The following is a 21751-nucleotide window of genomic DNA, read 5'->3' as shown; positions in this document are numbered from 1 at the left end:
TGAGTCTGAAGGAGGAGCTTAATAGGAAGTTATTGGACAATAGTGAGCTAGCCACCATCACGAAGTTACTTCTAGGAAAAGTGACAAGTGAGCTGTCCTCTCCACACTGCCAGAAAACCTTATCATAGATTGGGCAGGTCTGTCTATAGAGAGCAGCTTTATGCAAGGACCATGAGGAACACTGGACAGCTGACTCAGAGGGATAGTAATGATAACTTATTAGGTTTATTTATTTTCTTTCTTTTTTTTTTTTGGCTGCACCTCGCGGCATGCTGGATCTTAGTTCCCCGACCAGGGATTGGACCTGAGAACCCTGTATTGGAAGCGCAGAGTCCTAACCCCTGGACCTCCAGGGAAGTCCCTATTTTCTTTCTTTTAATTAAAAGAACAAAGTAGCCCAAATTCCTGCAATTGTAGTTTCCAAGTATCTGCTTTTGGGCTCAAAACCAAAGACATGAAAAGCTTCTACAAATTCACCTGGGTTCTCAGTGCCACAGTTGTCTCTGGAAAAAGGGAGGCTACTCAAAAATAAACTCAAGCAACATCCCAGGCTGTGCTCCAACCTACTCCTCTACCTCCAAATGCTTAATACTCTACCTGGTCAAGGAAAAACCACCAGTTCCATGTTTACTCAACCCATACTTGGTGAATGAAATATCTACCACATCTTTTCTCCTAAAAACAAATACATTTTTTTGAGAAAAGAGTTTTAAATATTTTATTTCAGTTGGAATACTACAAGAGGCCAGTTACCGAAAATTAAATTGGCTCGATCTTAATCAGACTAGGTTATATCCAAGACTCATGTGAAGTGCCATAGGCATTTTGAGGCCTCTGAGGTGCCTTGGTATGTATTCCCTCAAGGGTTTCACTTACAACTAGGATGAGTTTGCTTGAATGGAGAATCTATCTCCTTTTATTGTTTTGTATTATATTTATCATCTTCTTACCTTCACTATGTGCCAAGCAGTTTTCCATGGAATGATTTATTCTAATAATTAGAAGAAGGCAATATTCTTTTGGTGGATGACTGTTTTGTCTGAGTTATAAAAATACAATTTGCCTTTTTCTTTGTACCATTGTTCCAGAAGAGATTCATATTTAATTAGTTTGAGGTGTACTGTGGCTTACCTTTGTCTCCAAGTAAAAGATTTTTCTTGTTCAAAATCAGATGGATTCTGAGTTGACAAGGTAAAAAATCTGCAGTAAGATTAAAAATGCTAAGATTTTCCATTAAGAAGTTGCTTCTAAGATGCTATAATTTAGCCCTTCAGATACTGAACACCTATTAAGAAATGCTTGCTTGCATTATGTTAGATGTAAATTAGGTGACTCACTTTCTCCATCTCTTTCTCTATATTTGTTTTTAGTTCTGTTCTAAAGCAGGAACTAGGACCAAATGAAGTTAAAGTATCTTTTTAGTTTGATTGGACTAATATTCTTCAATGAGCTGAGTATGACTCACAGCCTGTCCCCTTTTTATTAGTAATTAAACTGAGACACTGAAAGATTATGTAAACCCATAACAGCAGATTAAATATCAAGGCTGTAGTCCACTGAACAACATTGCTATGCTTAAACTGATACCTTCAATATTGTCCTTAGATAATTTAAATATTTGACATTATAGGATAGTCCCCCAAAAACGGGGTAATTAAAAACAACTGTTGTATTTTACTTTCATTTTTGTTGGAAAGGGGTTTTCACTTTGCATGGAAAAGAACTTAAATAATGTGCCTATAACATTTTTTGTTTTTGCTTCATTGACAATTGCTTCTGTACCATGGTGGTAGCTATTCCTTCCTTATCAAAAAAAAAAAATCGTTTTTTTCTCTTAACCAAAATAATTCATGTCCATTATAAAAAATTTAGGAGGTATAGAGAATATAAAATGAAGAAAATTGGAAACCACAAACAATTCCACAAATTAAAAATAACCATTGTTAATGGTGCACATTCGTCCAAACATTTCTTTTATGTATGTTATGTTATAGGCACATTTTAAAAATGTAAATCCTACTGTAATTAAAAAAAAAAGTCTTTTCATGTAAGAGTACACATTGACTATATTTGTGTCATTAAATATTCTTTCACAACACCTTTTATCTTTGCTGCACCATTATTTAGTTAATTAATCCCCTTTTATTGAGCAATTAGGTTGCTTCCCATCTTTTAAAGACTACAAATATGGTTGGCACAAATATTCCATGTAGCTAAATATTTGTTCATACTCTTGATTATTCTTTTAGAACATACTTCCAGAAGTGGAATTGCCAAGTCAAAATATATATGGATTTTAGGCTTTTAGTTCATGTTAGTGCCCTTTTCTTCAGAAAGATTGTACTAATTTGCATGCTAATTTGGTTGTAGCTTATCACTTTGGTATTTTTAAATCTTACAGCTATTTGTCTTGTGGCAACCAAACATACTGACTGTGTGGTGCTCCAAATTGGTAAAAAGAGGGGTCAAAAATAATTGACTAAATTCTACCATGTCCTGATTATTTCAGTTATATTAATTTGGCATAATCCTTTCCCTTGTCTGTTCTTGGCTAGTTTATGCATCTGGATCCATGATATGTTTTACTATTCTGCAAGAAGCCTCAAATAAATTGAAGAAGGGAGCCTGTCAGTTGCAGTCTAATATGGTATATTAATACTCAACCCAAATTCAGGCAAATGACATCCATTAATCATTGGCCAATATAAGAAGCAAGAATTGTGATGATATTAACCAGAAAAAGGATCCAGAATAACTCTGAAGCAGACCATGTAACCTATTCCCCCAGCTAACATACAAATAAATTAATGTGCTCACCATTGAAACTGACAAAGCTTCCCAAGCTCAACCAGGTTTGCTGCTCAGATGACATTGGTAGGAAGAAGGCCCAGACATAATTTCATCTTTTAATTTTCTCATCTCTTCCAAGTTTTTTTTTTTTTATCTGCAAATTTTATAGGTGGAGTGTGGTAGAGATTATGAATCATTTACATGTTTTAGATTCTAAATTTGTCAAAAAACAAAAATTGATAGTGGTATTTTCTTTAGTGTCTATTAACCTCTCTGTAAGGCATAAAGTCTACTCATGACTCGTGTACCAGCAGAGAAAAACAATTCAAATATCAGCTGTTCCCCCACTTCCACCCCTAAAAATGTTTCTAGCCTCAAAAAGGAACTTAGTTCTCGGCAATTTTAGCCTAAAATGCTTCTTCAGCTTTTCTTAGACTTTGGCCATCTCAAAATGCAAGTGAAGACAAAATTGTCCCATAAGATTAATTTTTGGTGATTGAACTTACATCTTAAAAACTAAGCTGTTTCACTTCCTTATGAAAGAACAAATTTCTTTTTTTTTTTGCGGTACGCAGGCCTCTCACTGCTGTGGCCTCTCCCGTTGTGGAGCACAGGCTCCGGATGCGCAGGCTCAGTGGCCATGGCTCACGGGCCCAGCCTCTCTGCAGCATGTGGGATCCTCCCGGACTGGGGCACGAACCCGTGTCCCCTGCATCAGCAGGCGGACTCCCAACCACCACGCCACCAGGGAAGCCCCAAGAACAGACTTCTTGAAGATAGCTTTCCATTCCATGTTTGTAATCCGTAAAGTGCCTAATCTTTTTACTAAATTTTTTACTAAATGTTTTTTTTTTGGCCACGCTGTGCAGCTTATGGGGGATCCTAGTTCCCTGATCAGGGATTGAACCCAGGCCCTTGGCAGTGAAAGCTTGGAGTCCTAACCACTGGACCGCCAGGGAATGCCCATAAAGTGCCTAAACTTTGATATGAATTTGTGTGGTGTGAGAATGTCCTATGTTCCCACAAAAGCAAAATATTATTACTACTGGTAACACACTGTAGTGGAGAGAATACCTAGCTATGCAGAGATCAAAATACCCAGATTCTCCTTCAGGCTGTACCAGCCTACTAGCTGTGTCACCTTCGGCAAGTTAATAAATCTCTCTGAACTTCAGTTTTCATAGTTATAAATGATACAAATAAATTTTCTCCTTATAGAACAGGTTGTTTAAAGATCAGTGGAAATGAGAGAATAGAATATTGTGTAACCTGACTAGTGCATTCCAAATAAAAATTATTATTAATATTATCATTTTGAAGACATGTTATTGCTTACCTTATTACAATTCTTATTTCCCAGTGTTTGGGTTGAATTGATAGCCTAACTTACGTCAGCCCTCTTTGTATGTAGTACTTTATCTTAAAATTTTGTATCTAGAGAGTTTTTAAATTGGAAATGATATGTATATATATTTTTACTGTATTATTTTTCTTTCTTTCTTTTTGAATTGCAAGATACTTGCAGAAAAGTGCCCAAATCATAGGTGAAGAAGCACATGTAAGCAGCATCCTAATTTAGGGTCGCCTCACACAGTTTTCAATCTGCTATGCAACTCTCCCTGTCCTAAGGGGACCAGGACCCTGGCTTCCACCACTGTTATTTAGTTTCCCATGATGTCATGCTGAAATGGAGTGGAATCAGGGCACCTACTAAGCTGTGTGACATAGCAAATTGCTCAGTCTCTTGGCTTCAGTTCTCATCTTTGAAAATGAGGAGGTTGAACTGTGAAGGTTTTTTTTCCATCTTAACATTTAATGATTCTTTTAAAGGGCACTCTATTTATCTAGGTTAGTACTGTTTTTGTACAACATCTTCTGTGGTTTGTTAGCTCAGGTGGAGCTTCACAGAAGCCATGTTCTGAATGAGAGGGGGCCAGTTAACTTTTTCCTCTACCGTGAATGTAAGCAAACCCGTGACCTAACCCGAAATGGTCCCAGAGGAGTCAGTGAAAGGGAATGATGAACCAAAGGAACTGAGGGAACTCCACCTCTCCTACAGCACTGGAAGAGTTACCTCAAAGCACTCTCCTCTACTTGGTGCTTTGGACACCATCACAACACATGAAGAGCAGAAAATTCTCTATAATTTGATTGTCTTGGACCCACCATTCAGTTGTGGGATGATTATAGACTTCTGCCACTTAGCAATTAAAATATTGTTTGGGTGGCAGTATTTACTACTTAAGTAATAGGATTAACATTTTTTTGCCTTAGTAGTATATCTAGCAGGAACCTGTAGTTCCATGACTTCTGTCCTCAGAAGCTGAGTGAGATGAGGAAGAATGAATTAAAATAACTTCCTTCAAAAGTCAAAACAGTAAGCATTACCACCTTCCTCCACAGTCTTGTGACATGTGCTGTCCCGTGGGTTGAGTGTTCTGTAGTTCTAAGAGTCTCCTAGCATGAAGTATTTATTTAGTTGCTTTTATTTTATAATCTTTCCTGAATGATTTGTTCAAAGGGAAAGATTCATTTTTACAGTAACCAAACAGATGAATGAATGAGAACCTACTTTCCAATAGGCCCAGAACCCCAGGACACTATGCCCTTGATGGAAAGTGCACAGATCTCCAGGACTCAGGGGACATCTTATCCCAGTACTTCCTGTTCCAGGCTTCAACAGGGCCCATGTCTTTACCTGTGACCCACAGTACTCTCTTCCCAAGATGTGTATGTGGTAAAGTGAGAACTCAAATTTCTTTTCTTTTCTTTTCTTTTTTTTTTTTGAGAAACACCAGATAGAACCACATGGCCCAAAGGGACCGTAATAACTTAATTGCTCCCAATCACAGTGCTTCCAAATACATTTGCAGTTCATGGTCATGGCTTTCCAGGATAGGGGGCATGGTGAGCCACAGGTTCATGATATATTTTGTGCCACATCTTGATCCAACTTTAGGAAAAGTGGGAGACACTGTTCCTCCTGTGGACTGTTGCCGACTGTGACTTTCAGCTCCTCCTGCAGGGGAAACCCATACTGAAGGGGGATGGGCATTGTCTTCTCTGCAGCCTTGTAGGATGAGAATACTTTCTGCTTACCTTTGTGAAAATTGCTTAAATACAGTTACACTCCCAACATGCATTTCTCCTGCCTCCTCCAATGTTAAACAAGAAACCCAACCCCCAAATCCAAACAGCAGACAAGTAGCTTGAAAAATGAAAATAAATTTTCCAATCCAAAAGCCGTGTGCTTCTGTGATTGAAAATCTTTCTCTTAGCGAGTGGGAGTTGCTTTCATCATTGCTGGTCATATGTTTTTGTTTTTCATTTCTGGTGGAGAAGTTTTCTAGGGTATTTTTCAAACTTTCCAGCTTAGCAAAGCATTGGCTAAAATTGAAAAGAGAACTAGGCGTTGGGTCGGAGGCAGCATTAGATTTGTTCTTGGGGGGGGGGCAGGTTGCTGACACAGCGAAAATAAGACAAAACATTTGAAACTTCTGGCTTTGTACTTCTCAAATGCCTCTTTTAGAAATCGCTTAAGTCGTTATTAACATCCACCACCCACCTTCCCTTTTTGGTCCTGACATTGGGTAATAATAGATAATGTTGACATATGTTCCCTGCTGGTCAGAAATACTATACTTCTGTGAAAGGTAACATTTTCAAGCTATGACAAAATGTATTTTACTTGGACAGAACATTAGTTATTGGACTAATCTCAGAATGTGGGCTGTGGGGTAAAAGTTTTAACATTTTAGTTGTGGAAGAAAGTTTGTTGGGAGAGTAAAAGCATCCGTATGGGGTGTGTTTAGCTTTCACCATTTCTAGAGATATTGGCTTGATGTCAAACTCTTATGTCCTTAGGAATGTAAAGGAAACATTCCCAGTATGTATGAAGAACAGCTGTCCATGGACACAGCAACTTTTCAAAATGATTAGACCCAATTTTACTGCAGTATGGATTATGGAATCAAAAAATATTTTTCACTGTGTACCAAAGAATTCTGTTTTACGGGCCAGTTTTAAAGCTTTTAACTGCGTGAGACATATGCTGCGGTTCTGTTGTTTGTTCTCCATGTGATGTACTCTGAAATATGTAAAAAGAAAAAAAAGGAGAGAGAGAGAAAGAGAGAGAGAAAGCATGCAAATTCTTCTGATCAAATGTGGTCCTCAGAACTACTTTTGAAACTAATTTAGGGGATGAGTAAGGAAATGCCCCAGCTGGCTTCCATGCTACTGAAGTCTGAACAGCCCTTTGCAAAACTGGAAAAATTGATTTTGTTTTGAAGGCTCACACAGACTTTAGTGTTGTGGAAGTTGGAGAGAGTTTTTATTGAATCTGGTCCTTTGTGTTTTATGACAGTCTGAATGGGTGTTAAGATCCATGAATAAATCTCTTGCCATTTCTGAAAGTTCTGATATAAACATGGGCTCCGTCAATTTGTTCTGTGCACAAATGTCTTTCAGAATGTTAACAAACATGGCGCATTGATGGATGGGCTGGCCAATGGGAAAGCAGTCTGCTTTACTTGGTAGGGCATATTGGTACGATTTCTTTTGTTTCTCAATGCTATGGCCATTAAAACAGTAGGGGCTTCTGGGAGGTGAGGTGGTGGTGGTTGAGAGTGAGGACTTCATGACAAAGAAGAGTCAGTTCAGGCTGTTGGGGAAGTGGTGTTAATGACCTTCAATTGAAAGTCTGGCCAAGACACCACATCAAGGGGATTGTGAGATGGCCCTTAGGAAATGAATTAGTTATCTTCTTTAGTGCCCCAGGTGAATCACTGGGAGGAACATAGGTAGCGAAGACAAGAAGATATTTTTAAAATATTGTTTTCCTATATTGCGTCAGTTTGTGATTTTTGATTGTCCTTTAAACTCAAATGTTAAGTTGATAATTCCCTAAAATTAGTTTCCAAATAAACACTGTAATTTAAAACAAGCAAGTAAAAAAAAAAGTCTCCACTTTTATGATAAAAATTAGGTCATGCACTATATAAACACTTTTGAAGAAACAATCAGGATTGAGTTTCAGGAAATGTTACGTTCCACAATTAATGGTAGTGAAAAATTGCATATTGTATAAAGTTTTCTAATATATAACTATCATTATAGCTATCATTCTGAGCCTAGTGTTGGGTTTTCATTTTGAAACACAAGTCCAAATCTTAGGCCTAAATCTTATTCTTCAGCTATTTAATGCCCAGACTAGTGCTGTGATGGCTCCTATTTCTTGCATCAACAAGAATTTATTATGTGGTTACACTGCCAAACAGCATCTAGCCTTTACTTAGTTTGTACATAATTGCCCTTCTAGGGTGGTTATTGGGTATATGGAGCCATTCCCTAGCCATATTCTCCCCTACACACTGCCCTTCATGGAGACTTGGTAAAGGATCTGAGTAGTCATTTTGGTTGAATTTATATTTATGATGAAATCAACGAGCTAATGGGGATGCTTCATGGGAGATTTTAATACACTCTGTTATTGGCATTATAAATTGGGCCAGTTACTTGATGTGCTTCTCTTTGTGGGCCAAGTTCTGCCCTCTGTTTTTTACTTGAGATTCCCACTGAAGTAGTAATTACCAAGTGGAAGAATACTAAAAATGTTCGGCCAAATTCTGTTCTAAGTTGCTATCATGTAACTCCCAATGAAGTTAATTACGACTTAGTAAGAACTAGTGCTACAGAGTCTTAAGGGCTTTGGAACTCTGTGATCTGCCATCCAAGACACCAAGCCAACAATCTGCCTTTAAATATCTCATTTTAAGAGGCGAATTGACTCTGTTGAAGGTAAGAAACGGCTATGCCAGTAACTACATATGTAATGGGCTTTAAATAGTAGAATTTAGCATCTTTGAACTTCAAGAAGTTTGGTCTTCTTTCAGTTTCCCTCTTTGAGGGAGAGTCTGTTTTATAGAACCTTTAATTCTCTCTTGCTTTAGAGTCCATTTGTATGAGTTACCTCCTGTCCCATTCTCTGAGCATCCCTTAACTGTAATAATATGTAATTTTTATTTCCATTAATTGTAAAACATTTGGTTAACTCATCACTGCTTAGCTATTATTTCCTGGAGCTAAACATTATCTTCCTTAAATACAGATATTTATATTGTGCATAATATAATTCCTGTCATAAGAATTCATTATAACTTTTCAAAATACTTTGGCTCTCATTTAGCATGTGTCTCAGTTTAGCCTTTTATTATTTTTTTAATGGAAAAAAGGGCCCTGCGACCTATTGTATTTGTAGGCTTTTGTCATTGTGCAAATAGGGTAGAAGGGGTAGGCCATTGCCCATGGTTCGGTGTGAGCAGAACATACCACACTTTGGACCATCTACTGGATTGTCTCAGGTTAAGATTTATATGAAAGTTGATATGTAAAGATGCCTAGCCTCTGGGATCCTCTAGTTTGTACCTGAGACCCTGGTAGCCCAGAGAGTATCTTGAGGTATGTATAAAGAACCAGGCAGGTCAGGGAAGATGGTGGATAGTGACTAGTTATGTATCCTGTGGGAGCTCAAAATTGAGATTGGATTTACATTAAAAGCCTCTTTAGGTTAGAGCCAGGGAAAAATCAACTTATGCTTAGAGTAGCATGGTTTTGATAAGGACTGATTTTAGCCTCCTTCAGGATTATCCACGTTCAAAGCTGTCTTTCTGTATGTTGCTATCAGTGCTCTCTGGGCAAAAGGGACATTGAGAATTCAGTTTCAAAATTAGAAGCATAGGATATTAGGGCTAGAAGGAACTTCCTTTTTCCTCCCTCTTTGTTCTTTTTCTCCCTTCCTTTCTTCCATCCTCCCTTACTGCCTCCTTTTTCCTTCTCTATTTATTGAACTCCTAGTGTTTGGCAGGCATCGTAATGACCACTGGGTATAAACAAGGAAAGCCACAGTTCCTGTTCAGAAAAAATTCACATTCCAGTTGGGGTGATGTTCAAGAAAAGCAACAATTATAGAGGGTATCTTACATATGGGAGCACTAAGGAAGCGTACCCAGGGTGTGCCACTGAAAAGATTATGTTGTACTGCTTTGTAATTAAACATAAAAATAATGTTAAACTATAAAACCAGTACAATAAAGACCAGCAAAGTTTTGATTTTACCCAGTGTACGTATTTTATTGCTTTCAAAAAAGTCAAATGGTTTCAAATTAATTTTTTTTCTCAGTTTTTTGGTGCCCATCCTACTTAGTGCCATTAGCATATGATGGGCCTATTAGGTCGTTTAGCAATGGAGACTCCTGATCTAGGTTGGGCTTTCATGAAAAGACTCCCAATTGTAGGAGAAACATGAGTTGAATCTTGAAGAACATGGAGTTACATTGTGATGGAGTTGGTGAGGTGCCCTGGCTGGGAGTAGGAGAGTTTAGGATTTTGGGGATGGTATGTGTTATGGGTAGGTAAATTCTCTGTGAAAATGCATTGAGAAAAAAAAAAAATGGTGCCCATGGTTTGGTGTGGGTGGAGCATAGAGTAGACATTTGTGGGAATTAAGACCTATTATAACATGTTGGTGAGTTTGGAACAATCTGGAAGAAATGAGAGAACACTGAAGATTTTGACTAAGAGAACACTAGATTCATACTTTAAAATGAAGAACTCATTTGACAGTATTGAGAAGAGCCTTGGAGAAGGGGTTAAGGCTGGTGGTAGAGAGATCAGTTAGGAGGATATTGTAACATTCCTGGCAAATAATGGAAGACCTAAAATGATATTTCAATGGTTGAATCCCCAGGACATATGAAAATTTAAATAATGAGAATGAGAGAGGGGAAAGCTCTCAGAATGACATTCATGTTTCTGGTTTTTTGACTGGATGGGCAGAGATTTCATTTATTAAGATTTTAAAATTAGGAGGACCTTCTGTATAGCACAAGGAACTATGTAAATATCTTGTAATAACCTATAATGGAAAAGAATCTGAAAAAGAATATATATATATATTCAGATATATGTATATGTATACATATATATAGCTGAATCACTTTGCTATACACATGAAACTAACAACTTTATAAATCAAATATACTTCAATTTTAAAAAAGATTTAAATATTAGGATTAGAAAACATACTGATAAAGGGAAATGATGTATTCTGTTCTACACACCTTGAACCTGATTTCTTTCTGGGACATTGAGAGGAGAGCTCTGCTGATTTGGCCTAAGAGAAAGACCCCATACTTCAGAGCCAGAAAGTTGGGGCTGAAAGGGCTTATGAAGGCTCCACCTGTGCCATATTAAGGGATTTGGACTTTATTTTTGTTGTTGTTTCATTTATTCATGTTTAACTCAATTTATTCAGAGTTTTCAAATATATGTGGTTTGTGAGTTAGTTAGCGTTGATTACGAAGTACTCTTATCAGACATCAACACTGAGACTTAATGTTGAGCTGACCCAGCAATTTTTTGTTTCTGTGGCAATGATCCAAGTCCTCTACTCTCAGGTAAATATAGAGAAACCCTGTTGTTGCCCATCACCTATAGCCTGATAGATGGTGGGACCGATAGGGGGGTGGGGTGGGGTCCATTGTGGAAATTGGATCAGTAGCAAATGATTACCTTCTATTCTAATGTAGGTCCAGCTCTGTATAATCTCCACATACTGGTCCTAGATAAATATTTTATTGAAAGAATAGGAGCTGAGGAACAGGCAAACAGACCCACTGTTAGATGAAGGGTGTTTAGTTGGGGTCCATGATCTGCCGGAGCCAGGGAATGGTTAAGAACATGCTCCTTGGGATCAGCTTAGATTTGGAGTCCCAGCTTGAACACACAGCAGCTGTTAAACAAACGAAAAACCAAAACCAAAAAACAAAACTTTGTGCAATTAAATTTCCTTATAAGCAAACAGGGATGAAAGTATCTACCTCATAAGGTTGTTGCTGGGATGAAATGTGATAGAGCATAATACAGTGCTTAATAAAGTGTTTGGTACTTATTAGCATGCAATAAAATTAGTTAGTATTAGTTTTATGGATGGATTTCAGGGAATTTGTGGAAACCTGAAACTGTGTGTACTGTTTTGTGATAACGTGTGGAAGTACTATTTTTTTATGGGGAGAGAATATAGTATGGCTGTCATTGGAGTCTCAAAGAAGTCCATAACTTAACAACAATAATAACCAAGATTAAAAACAAAAAACAAAAACAAGGCCATCCTAGACAAAGTTGTTAAACAGTTGCTTTTTAAAAAAATAGAGTTATATTTTAGGGCAGTTTTAGGTTTACAGCAAAATTGAGTGGGGAGTACAAAGAGTTCCCTTATACTCCTTGTCCCCATACACTTACAGCCAGAATGATACATTTGTTAAAACATTGATACATCGTTATCACCTCAAGTCCATGGTTTACCTTAGGGTTCAGTCTTGGTGTTGCACGTTGGGTTTGGACAAATGTTTAATGACATGTATCCATCATGATGGTGTTAATCAAGAGTAGTTTGACTTCTCTGTGCTCTGCCTACTCATGCTTCTTTCTCCTCTGACCCCTGGCAACCACTGATCTTTTTACCATTTCCACAGTTTTGCCTTTTCCAGAATGTCATATACTTGGAATCACACAGAATGTAACCTTTTCACGTTGACTTATTTCACTTGGTCATATGCACTTAAGGTTCCTCTATGTCTTTCATGATTTAGTAGCTCATTTCTTTTTGGCATTGAATAATACTCTATTATGCAGATGTACCACAGTTTGTCTGTTTACCTACTGAAGGATATCTTGGTTGATTCCAAATCTGGCATTAATGATTAGAGATGTTGTAAACATCTTTGTGTGGGTTTTTGTATGGATGTAAGTTTTCAGCTCATCTGGGTAAATAGCAAGGAGTGCAGTTCCTGGAACAGTTTTTTCCCCCTAGTGTTTTATAACCCTTTGCAACCATCTTTTCCCAGCAAACCTTCCTGATACCACCCATCTTGCTCAGAGAAGTCTATTTTATTCTATCATCCTTTCAATCTTCTCCCTCCTCATCCAGGTGCTAGGGCCATACCACTATCGAAGGCAGCTCATGGTCTCTACTAGTATCCAGTCTCCCGAAGAAGGATTCCACACTGAATACTTTTTATCCTTTTTTTACCCACCCACTGCACTTTCTACCCTGGGTCCTATTCTCTGTCATTCCAGATCTTTGTTAGGGAACTGAGAAATAAATTCCTCCTAATGAGTTGATGGCTGGTATTGTTATTCCCACAAAGTGTGATATTTACATTTTAATAGATCAGACTTTTCAAGGCACCACTTCTAGATGGGGTGGGAATGTTGGAGTGGGTATGTAGGCCACCTGGCCTATCAGCAGTAGAGATGTTTTTGGGTCTGGAGGTCTTTATGGACTGCTGAAATCCCATTTTATGATTGATTGTTTCCTCTGTCTTGATTAAGAACCACACCTGTGAATTTTCATCCTTCTGCAGCTACTAAGACTTTGCTAAACCTCAGGGAAGTAATAAATTTACTTTACCTCAGTTATTCTTTCGGCAAAATGGGAATGACTGTAGACTTGCTGCATAGGAATTGTATATAGTTTGATTCTTTTACTTTCCCTTTTATTTAAGTCACATGGAAGATGGAAAGTGCTAAGTGCTCTGAATTTTAGTATGAGATTTAAAGTACAAATATCACTGCATAATGACAGATCAGATTTTTCAAGAATTCCCTGTGGGGACGTTAAACTTCCATTTATACAGTAAAAGTAATATTTATCTTGCCCCTTAATGTTATTTTGTAAAATCTACCTTAAAATAATACAAATCAGCAAAGCTTTCTTCCTTAAGAAGAACTTCTTAAAGGGAGTGAAAACATAGTTGTAACATTACTTTTTGTGTGGCATGTGAAAAGAAAATCCTGGAAACACATGTTTATTTTTTTCAGTTCCTGACCACTGTGTTTGGAAAAACTGCCAAGTGTGACTTAAAACTTGCAAATACAGTAACTTGCTTTGAAATTTGGACCCATAATGTCTTGGGTTGTTTTTTGTAGAAGAGGAATTGTTATGTTAACTTTGACTTCTTCTGATCACGTTGCTTCCCAGAAATCAGTTGCATGCAGATTAACAGAACAGATTCCAATGAATGAATACACTAAATATAACTGACAGTATTCAATATACAAATACTGAATGTGGGACATTATCAATTCTCCAAAGAAGTGCTCTTTATGCTTTTATACAAACGCTTAAGAACAGACTTAAAAGGACGTTGAAAACTTGCCAAACTTTCTTTGTGTTTTGAAAGCCCACATCAAGAAGGGGTAGTAAATAGTTGTTGAATATAGGAAAAAGGAAGCTATTAGCATTGTTTTCTTTTAAAGATAAAAAGACAGTCCTAAGGAAAAGCTTCATAATCTTTGAAATATGAATATGTTGTTTAATCAGTTTGAAACAAATGACAACTTGAAATTTATGCATCTGTATAAATAGACAAAATAGCTCATTACCTGCTAATTAAAAAAAAAAAGGTAACTGGCTGTTTTATTGAGGACATATTTCAGGACAACCATTTCTACTTTATGGCATTTGACAAGTCTCAGACAGAGTGAGATAGAAATTAGTTTTGAATTTTCAAAGCTAAAAAAATATATATATTTTATAATCTAGCTTTGAAAAAATATAGCGTAAATACATCTAAATACATCTGTCTTTGTTTTTTGAAATACAGTAGCTAAACTTTCTTTTTCAGAGATGCAATATATAAATATATTTATTTGTGTGCATGTGTATAAATAATATTTAAGAAGTATCTCGGGCTTCAGCAGCAATATTTTTAAAGTATAACTGACATACAATATTATATTAGTTTCAGGTGTACAACATAGTGATTTGACATTTATATACATTATGAAAAGATCACCACAATGTCTACTAACCATCTGTCACGATACAAAGTAAACACAATGTTATTGACTATATTTCCCATGCTGTACATTGCAATCCAATGAGCTATTTATTTTATAACTGGAAGATTGCACCTCTTGATTCCTTTCACCTATTTTGCCCAATCCTTAACCTCCTCCTCCCCTCTGGCAACCACCAGTCTGTTCTCTGTATCTGTGAGTCTGGTTTTGTTTTGTTTGTTTTGTTTTTTAGATTCTATATATAGGTGAAATCATATGATATTTGACTTTGTCTGACTTATTTCACTCAGCATAATTATCTCAAGGTCCTCTCATGTTGTCACAAATGGCAAGAGTTCATTCTTTTTTTATGACTAACATTCCATTGTATACATGTACCATAATTTCTTTATCCATTCATCCTTCCATGGACACTTAGATTGTTTCCATATCTTGGCTACTGTAAATAACGCTGCAATGAGCCAATATATCTTTTCAAATTAGTGTTTATGTTTTCTTTGGATAAATAAATACACAGAAGTGGAATTTTTGGATCATATGATAGTTCTAGTTTTAATTTTTTGAGGAACTTCCATACTGTTTTCCACAGTGACTGCACCAATTTACATTCCTGTCAACAGTACACAAGTGTTTTGTTTTCTCTACATCTTTGTCAACACTTGTTATGTCTTGCCTTTTTGATAATAGCCATTCTAACAGGTGGGAGGAGAGATCTCCGGTTTTGATTTGCATTTCCCAGAGTGGTAATGCTGAGCACCTTTTCATATGTCTGTTGACCATCTTTATGTCTTCTTTGGAAAAATGTCTATTCAGATCTTCTGCTCAGTTTTTTAATCAGACTTTTTTTTTTTGCTATTGAGCTGTATGAGTTATTTATACATTTTGGATATTAACCCCTTATTGAATATATGATTTGCAAATATTTTCTCTCATTTCAGTAGGTTTCCTTTTGGTTTTGCTGATAGTTTGCTTTGCAGAATCTTTTTAGTTTGATGTAGTCCCACTTGTTTAGTTTTCTTCTGTTGACTTTGCTTTTGGAGTCAAATCCAAAAAATCATCACCAAAACCTATGTCAGAGAGCTTATAACCTATGTATTTTTCTAGAAATTTTATAGTTTCAGTTCTTGCATTCAAGTCTTTAATCTATATTGTTAATTTTTGCATATGGTGTCAGATAGTGGTCCAGTTTGATTCTTTTGCATGTAGCTGTGTAGTTTTCCCAAACTATCTGTTGAAGAAACTGTCTTTCCCCAGTGTATATTCTTATCTCCTTTGTCATAAATTAATTAACTATATATGCATAAGTTTATTTCTGAGCTCTCTGTTCTGTTCCATTGATCTCTGTGTCTGTTTTTGTGCCAGTGCCATACTGCTTTGATTACTGTAGCTTTGTAATGTAGTTTAAAGTCAGAGCGTATGATACCTTTAGAGTAGCCAGTCTTCAAACTTCTCCTTCTCAGCTCATCATTTTTATCTCATACAAACTGGCCTAGTAAGTACTAACATATTAAAAATTTTTCATTTTATTTGCAGACAAACATGACTGCTGCACATTTTTTACCAGCATGATAATATAAAAATATTTGTAAAATTCTCTATGATTCAACAATGGCATGATATGCTGAATTTCTAAAACCTGAGGGGTTGCTGATTGCTGAGTTTTCTCTGTGTAACAAGAGAAAACTTAAAAAAAATAATACTTTATAGTTTACTAAACATTTACATGTATTATCGTATTCACACTTAACAACAGCCCATACAGCAGGTATTATTATTATTTTTTAACATCTTTATTGGAGTATAATTGCTTTACCGTGGTGTGTTAGTTTCTGCTTTATAACAAAGTGAATCAGCTATATAGATACATATAACCCGATATCTCCTCCCTCTTGCATCTCCCTCCCGCCCTCCCTTACCCGCCCCTCTAGGTGGTCACAAAGCACCGAACTGATCTCCCTGTGCTATGTGGCTGCTTCCTACTAGCTATCTGTTTTACATTTGGTAGTGTATATATGTCCATGCCACTCTCTCACTGCATTCCAGCTTACCCTTCCTCCTCTCCGTGTCCTCAAGTCCATTCCCTATGTCTGTGTTTTTATTCCTGTCCTGCCCCTAGGTTCTTCAGAACCATTTTTTTAAAAAAATTCCATATATGTTAGCATACGGTATTTGTTTTTTTCTTTCTGACTTACTTCACTCTGTGTGACAGACTCTAGGTCCATCCACCTCACTACAAAAAACTCAATTTTGTTTCTTTTTATGGCTAAGTAATATTCCATTGTATGTATGTGCCACATCTTCTTTAGCCATTCATCTGTCAGTGGACACTTAGGTTGCTTCTAAGTCCTGGCTATTGTAAATAGAGCTGCAGTTAACATTGTGGTACATGACTCTTTTTGAATTATGGTTTTCTCAGGGTATATGCCGAGTAGTGGGATTGCTGGGTCGTATGGTAGTTCTATTTTTAGTTTTTTGAGGAACCTGCATACTGTTCTCCATAGTGGCTGTATCAATTTACATTCCCACCAACAGTGCAAGAGGGTTCCCTTTTCTCCACACCCTCCCCAGCATTTATTGTTTGTAGATTTTTTAATGATGGCCTTACGGACTGGTGTGAGGTGATACCTCATTGTAGTTTTGATTTGCATTTCTTTAATGATCAGTGATGTTGAGCATCCTTTCATGTGTTTGTTGGCAATCTGTATATCTTCTCTGGAGAAATGTCTGTTTAGGTCTTCTGCCCATTTTTGCATTGGGTTGTTTGATTTTTTGATATTGAGCTGTGTGAGCTGCTTGCAAATTTTCAAGATTAATCCTCTGTCAGTTGCTTCATTTGCAACTATTTTCTCCCATTCTGAGAGTTGTCTTTTCGTTTTGTTTATTGTTTCCTTTTCTGTGCAAAAGCTTTTAAGTTTCATTAGGTCCCATTTGTTTGCTTTTATTTTTATTTCCATTTCTCTAGGAGGTGGGTCAAAAAGGATCTTGCTGTGATTTATGTCACAGAGTGTTCTGCCTATGTTTTCCTCTAAGAGTTTTATAGTGTTTGGCCTTACATTAAGGTCTTTAATCCATTTTGAGTTTACTTTTTGTGTATGGTGTTTAGGGAGTATTCTAATTTCTTTCTTTTCCATGTAGCTGTCCAGTTGTCCCAACACCACTTATTGAAGAGGTTGTCTCTTCTCCATTGTATATTCTTGTCTCCTTTATCAGAAAAAGGGTGGCCATATGTATGTCGGTTTATCTCTGGACTTTCTATCCTGTTCCATTGATCTATATTTGTTTATGTGCCAGTACCATACTGTCTTGATTACTGTAGCTTTGTAGTGTAGTCTGAAGTCAGGGAGCCTGATTTCTCCTGCTCTGTTTTTCTTTCTCAAGATTGCTTTGGCTATTTGGGTTCTTTTGTGTTTCCATACAAATTATGAAATTTTTTGTTCTAGTTCTGTGAAAAATGCCAGTGTTAGTTTGATAGGGATTGCACTGAATGTGTAGATTGCTTTGGGTAGTAGAGTCATTTTCACAATGTTGATTCTTCCAATCCAAGAACATGGTATATCTCTCCATCTGTTTGTATCATCTTTAATTTCTTTCATCAGTGTCTTACAGTTTTCTGCATGCAGGTCTTTTGTCTCCTTAGGTAGGTTTATTCCCAGGTATTTTATTCTTTTTGTTGCAATGGTAAATGGGAGTGTTTCCTTAATTTCTCTTTCAGTTTCTTCATCATTACTGTATAGAAATGCAAGAGATTTCTGTGCATTAATTTTGTATCCTGCTACTTTACCAAATTCATTGATTAGCTCTAGTAGTTTTCTGGTAGTATCTTTAGGATTCTCTATGTATAGTATCATCTCATCTGCAAAGTGACAGCTTTACTTCTTCTTTTCCAATTTGGATTTCTTTTATTTCTTTTTCTTCTCTTATTGCTGTGGCTAAAACTTCCAAAACTATGTTGAATAATCGTGGTGAGAGTGGACAACCTTGTCTTGTTCCTGGTCTTAGAGGAAATGGTTCCAGTTTTTCACCATTGAGAACAATGCTGGCTGTGGATTTGTCATGTATGATCTTTATTATGTTGAGGTAAGTTCTCTGTGTGCCTACTTTCTGCAGGGTTTTTATCAAAAATGGGTGTTGAATTTTGTCAGAAGCTTCTTCTGCATCTATTGAGATGATCTTATGGTTTTTCTCTGTCAATTTGTTACTATGGTTTATCACATTGATTGAATTGTGTATATTGAAGAATCCTTGCATTCCTGGGATAAACCCCACTTGATCATGGTGTATCATCCTTTTAATGTGCTGTTAGATTCTGTTTGCTAGTATTTTGTTGAGGATTTTTGCATCTCTGTTCATTAGTGATGTTGGCCTGTAGTTTTCTTTCTTTGTGACATCTTTGTCTGGTTTTGGTATCAGGGTGATTGTGGCCTTGTAGAATGAGTTTGGGAGTGTTCCTCCCTCTATAGCAGGTAGTATTATTCCCTTTTTACAATGAGGAGAAAAGATAGAGAAATTAAGGTTGGAGGTGGAGATTCATTTTCTCTCAATTATTTCTTTCTCCCCAAGTTCCTGCTGTCTTTTACAAGCTACAAATAAATAAGCAAATAAACTCAGATTTTAAAATTACCACCTGTGTCCTCTCTTGGAAGAATTCAGAATGAGGAGGCTGCGCTGCCTTTATATATTGTTGGCACTTAATAATAGAAGAGGGATTTTTCTGATTGCTAATATGACAAGTCCAATCAATACCCACTGGTCCACATATCTCTGATGGGGTTAGTATGTTAAGCTTTATTTCACACGTGTTATTGAAAATTTTAAATGCATATGGATTACCTAGGCATCTTATGAAAATACTGATTCCAACTCAGTAGGTCTAGAGTGGGGCCCGAGTTTGCATTTCTAAGAAGCTTCCAGGAGCTGATGCTGCTGGTCCATGAATCATATTACTTTGAGTAGTGAGGTCCCTAAACTGTCTTGCCTCCTTTCCCTAGAGCTGCTCGCTGCCGGTATACCATGTTCTCCCCTTTTCCTCTGCATGGGAAAGATTTACAGTTTTTCAGGTCTTCTTCCTGTCATAGGTGAATGAGTTTAATTCAGGGGTTGGTGATAAGGAAGGTGCAGAGTTCCCATTTTTCCTTGGGGAGAAGCAGCATTCTCCAAGCACTCTACTAGGAATAAAGTGAAAGTATTAGAGCTCCTTCTGTCCTATCCCGGTTTTCAATTGGTTCAGAACTGGAAGGAAAGAGGACTTTATCATGATCAGACTCGCAGTATATTTTTCAAGAATCTTTTTTTGTGTCCTCAGTAGTTTATATTCTAGGGGAGAGAAGAAATAGTAAACAAACAAACAAATAAACATGTATGGTAGATTATATGAGGGTTTCAATTTCTTTGGTAGCGTGGTCAGGCAAAGTGTAACTGAACAGGGGACAGCTGAAGATTAAGTAAGATGATGAGAGTGAAAGAGTCTAGTTTAGTGCCTGATTAAGAGACGGTGCTGAAAAATGTTCCTTTCCCTTCCCTCTGCACACCTGAACATATTTGTCCCTTGTGTTCAAGGCTGGGAAGAGTGTTTCTCTGTTTATAGGAGACCACACATGCCACGTCTCCTAAGTTATACCTTGGAAGTCTAATGGCAGTTGGAAAATCCTTAATTGGGACTTCACCAGGTCCCTTGGCCTTTTAGCTCCTGTATGACACAGGACCTTTCCATAGAAGTCTGTCATCAGTGACTGATGACTGTCCCCCTAAGGAAATTCAATCATTCCACCAAATAATGAAAGGGGAAATATCGATACATGAAGGTGTACTGTTAAACAAATCAGGAAAAGGCTTCTAGTTCCTTTAGTAATCGCTATTCTCCTGAGCTTCTTAGGCTCTCCAAGTTGAGAGAATGAGTTCTAGAGATTCATGGATGAGTAATTTGTTGGAGTGCATTGCACAGTGCCTGGCACATAGGATAATATTTTTCAATAAATAAGAGTGGACGATTGCATGCTAAGTAGACATTAACTGATGAGCCAGGCATGTAAGCTCCCTTTCTGATCCTGGGCCAGTCTGTCTAAGGACACTCTTAGGAAACATGGTGGTGGTGGTGGCAGCAGGCAATATGTTTCTGGTCTAAATGAGTGACATGCAGTTGTTGTTATGATCATCACTTCTCAGTATCAGCTTACTATCAGTATGCATAACTTGGTCTTCAGGGCAGACTCTGTTCCAGTTTTCTGTGATTGTATAGTAAATTAGACTTGCCACACTTCACATGGGAGTTTCACAGAAGTCATCAACTAGTCACCAAAGAACTTATTCTGAAAACCACTGTAATTGCTATTTGTTTTAGGATTGACTCTTAGCTATTTGAATATGTCTTTCATTTTGTTTTCTTTATAAATGTATTACACATATTGCTGGGTCAACATTAAAATCATCTACAACAAACTGAGCTAATTTGGCATGCTCACACACAATGTTTTAAAATGGATGAGCTCTGAATTTCTAGTTCCAGATTTGAGATGGTCAACTGAAATTATGTTGACTCCCTCTTTGGCTTCTTCATCTATAAACCAGGCATAGTGTTTTATTCCTACAGAGGAGGCTGCGACCATCAATTACGTATTTGTTGTAAAGGGCTTTGATAGCTTGAAAGAATGACCTTTTATAAGACAGGATACATTGTATTTATCCTTACAGTATTTTCTTGGTTCTAATTATAACTCATTTTTTTCCACCATAGAAGGAGAACGGAAAAGGGAAAATGTGAGTACAGAGAAAGTGGCACTGATTTCCATCACAAAAAGAGATTCTACAAAGCTCTGGAGAAAAGTCACACCACAGCATAGGCTGATCCTGGGTGAGTCTGGTGTCAGATTTAAATATTGCCTTGAAGTAAGAGAGAAGGGACTTTTTCAGAGCAACTACTTCAGACTAAAAAAAAAAAAAAAAATCAATAGTTGGTATGTGTTATTTTATATTTGTAAACTTAAAAATTCATAGGATGTCACAATTAGAGGAGGCTTTATAGATCTACTTTAACTTAATCTTTTCATAGATAAGGAAATAGAGATTCAAAAAATATTTATAAACTTTCCCTAAGCTACCCAGTGAA

General features: G+C 36.9%; 1 long non-coding RNA gene across 1 annotated transcript in view; it reads left to right on the top strand.

Annotated features, from left to right (window-relative positions):
• Positions 1-21496, top strand: part of LOC115867049 (uncharacterized) — a 97364-nt gene extending 75868 nt beyond the window's left edge. The window contains exon 9 of the long non-coding RNA XR_011377561.1: positions 21380-21496. This is a non-coding gene — a long non-coding RNA (uncharacterized lncRNA). The remainder of the gene's footprint in view (positions 1-21379) is intronic.
• Positions 21497-21751: the final 255 nt, after the last annotated feature.

This window comes from Globicephala melas, chromosome 7, assembly GCF_963455315.2.
Source record: "Globicephala melas chromosome 7, mGloMel1.2, whole genome shotgun sequence".
In the NCBI taxonomy this organism is placed as follows: domain Eukaryota; kingdom Metazoa; phylum Chordata; class Mammalia; order Artiodactyla; family Delphinidae; genus Globicephala; species Globicephala melas.
This window is presented reverse-complemented; position numbering and strand designations above follow the sequence as displayed.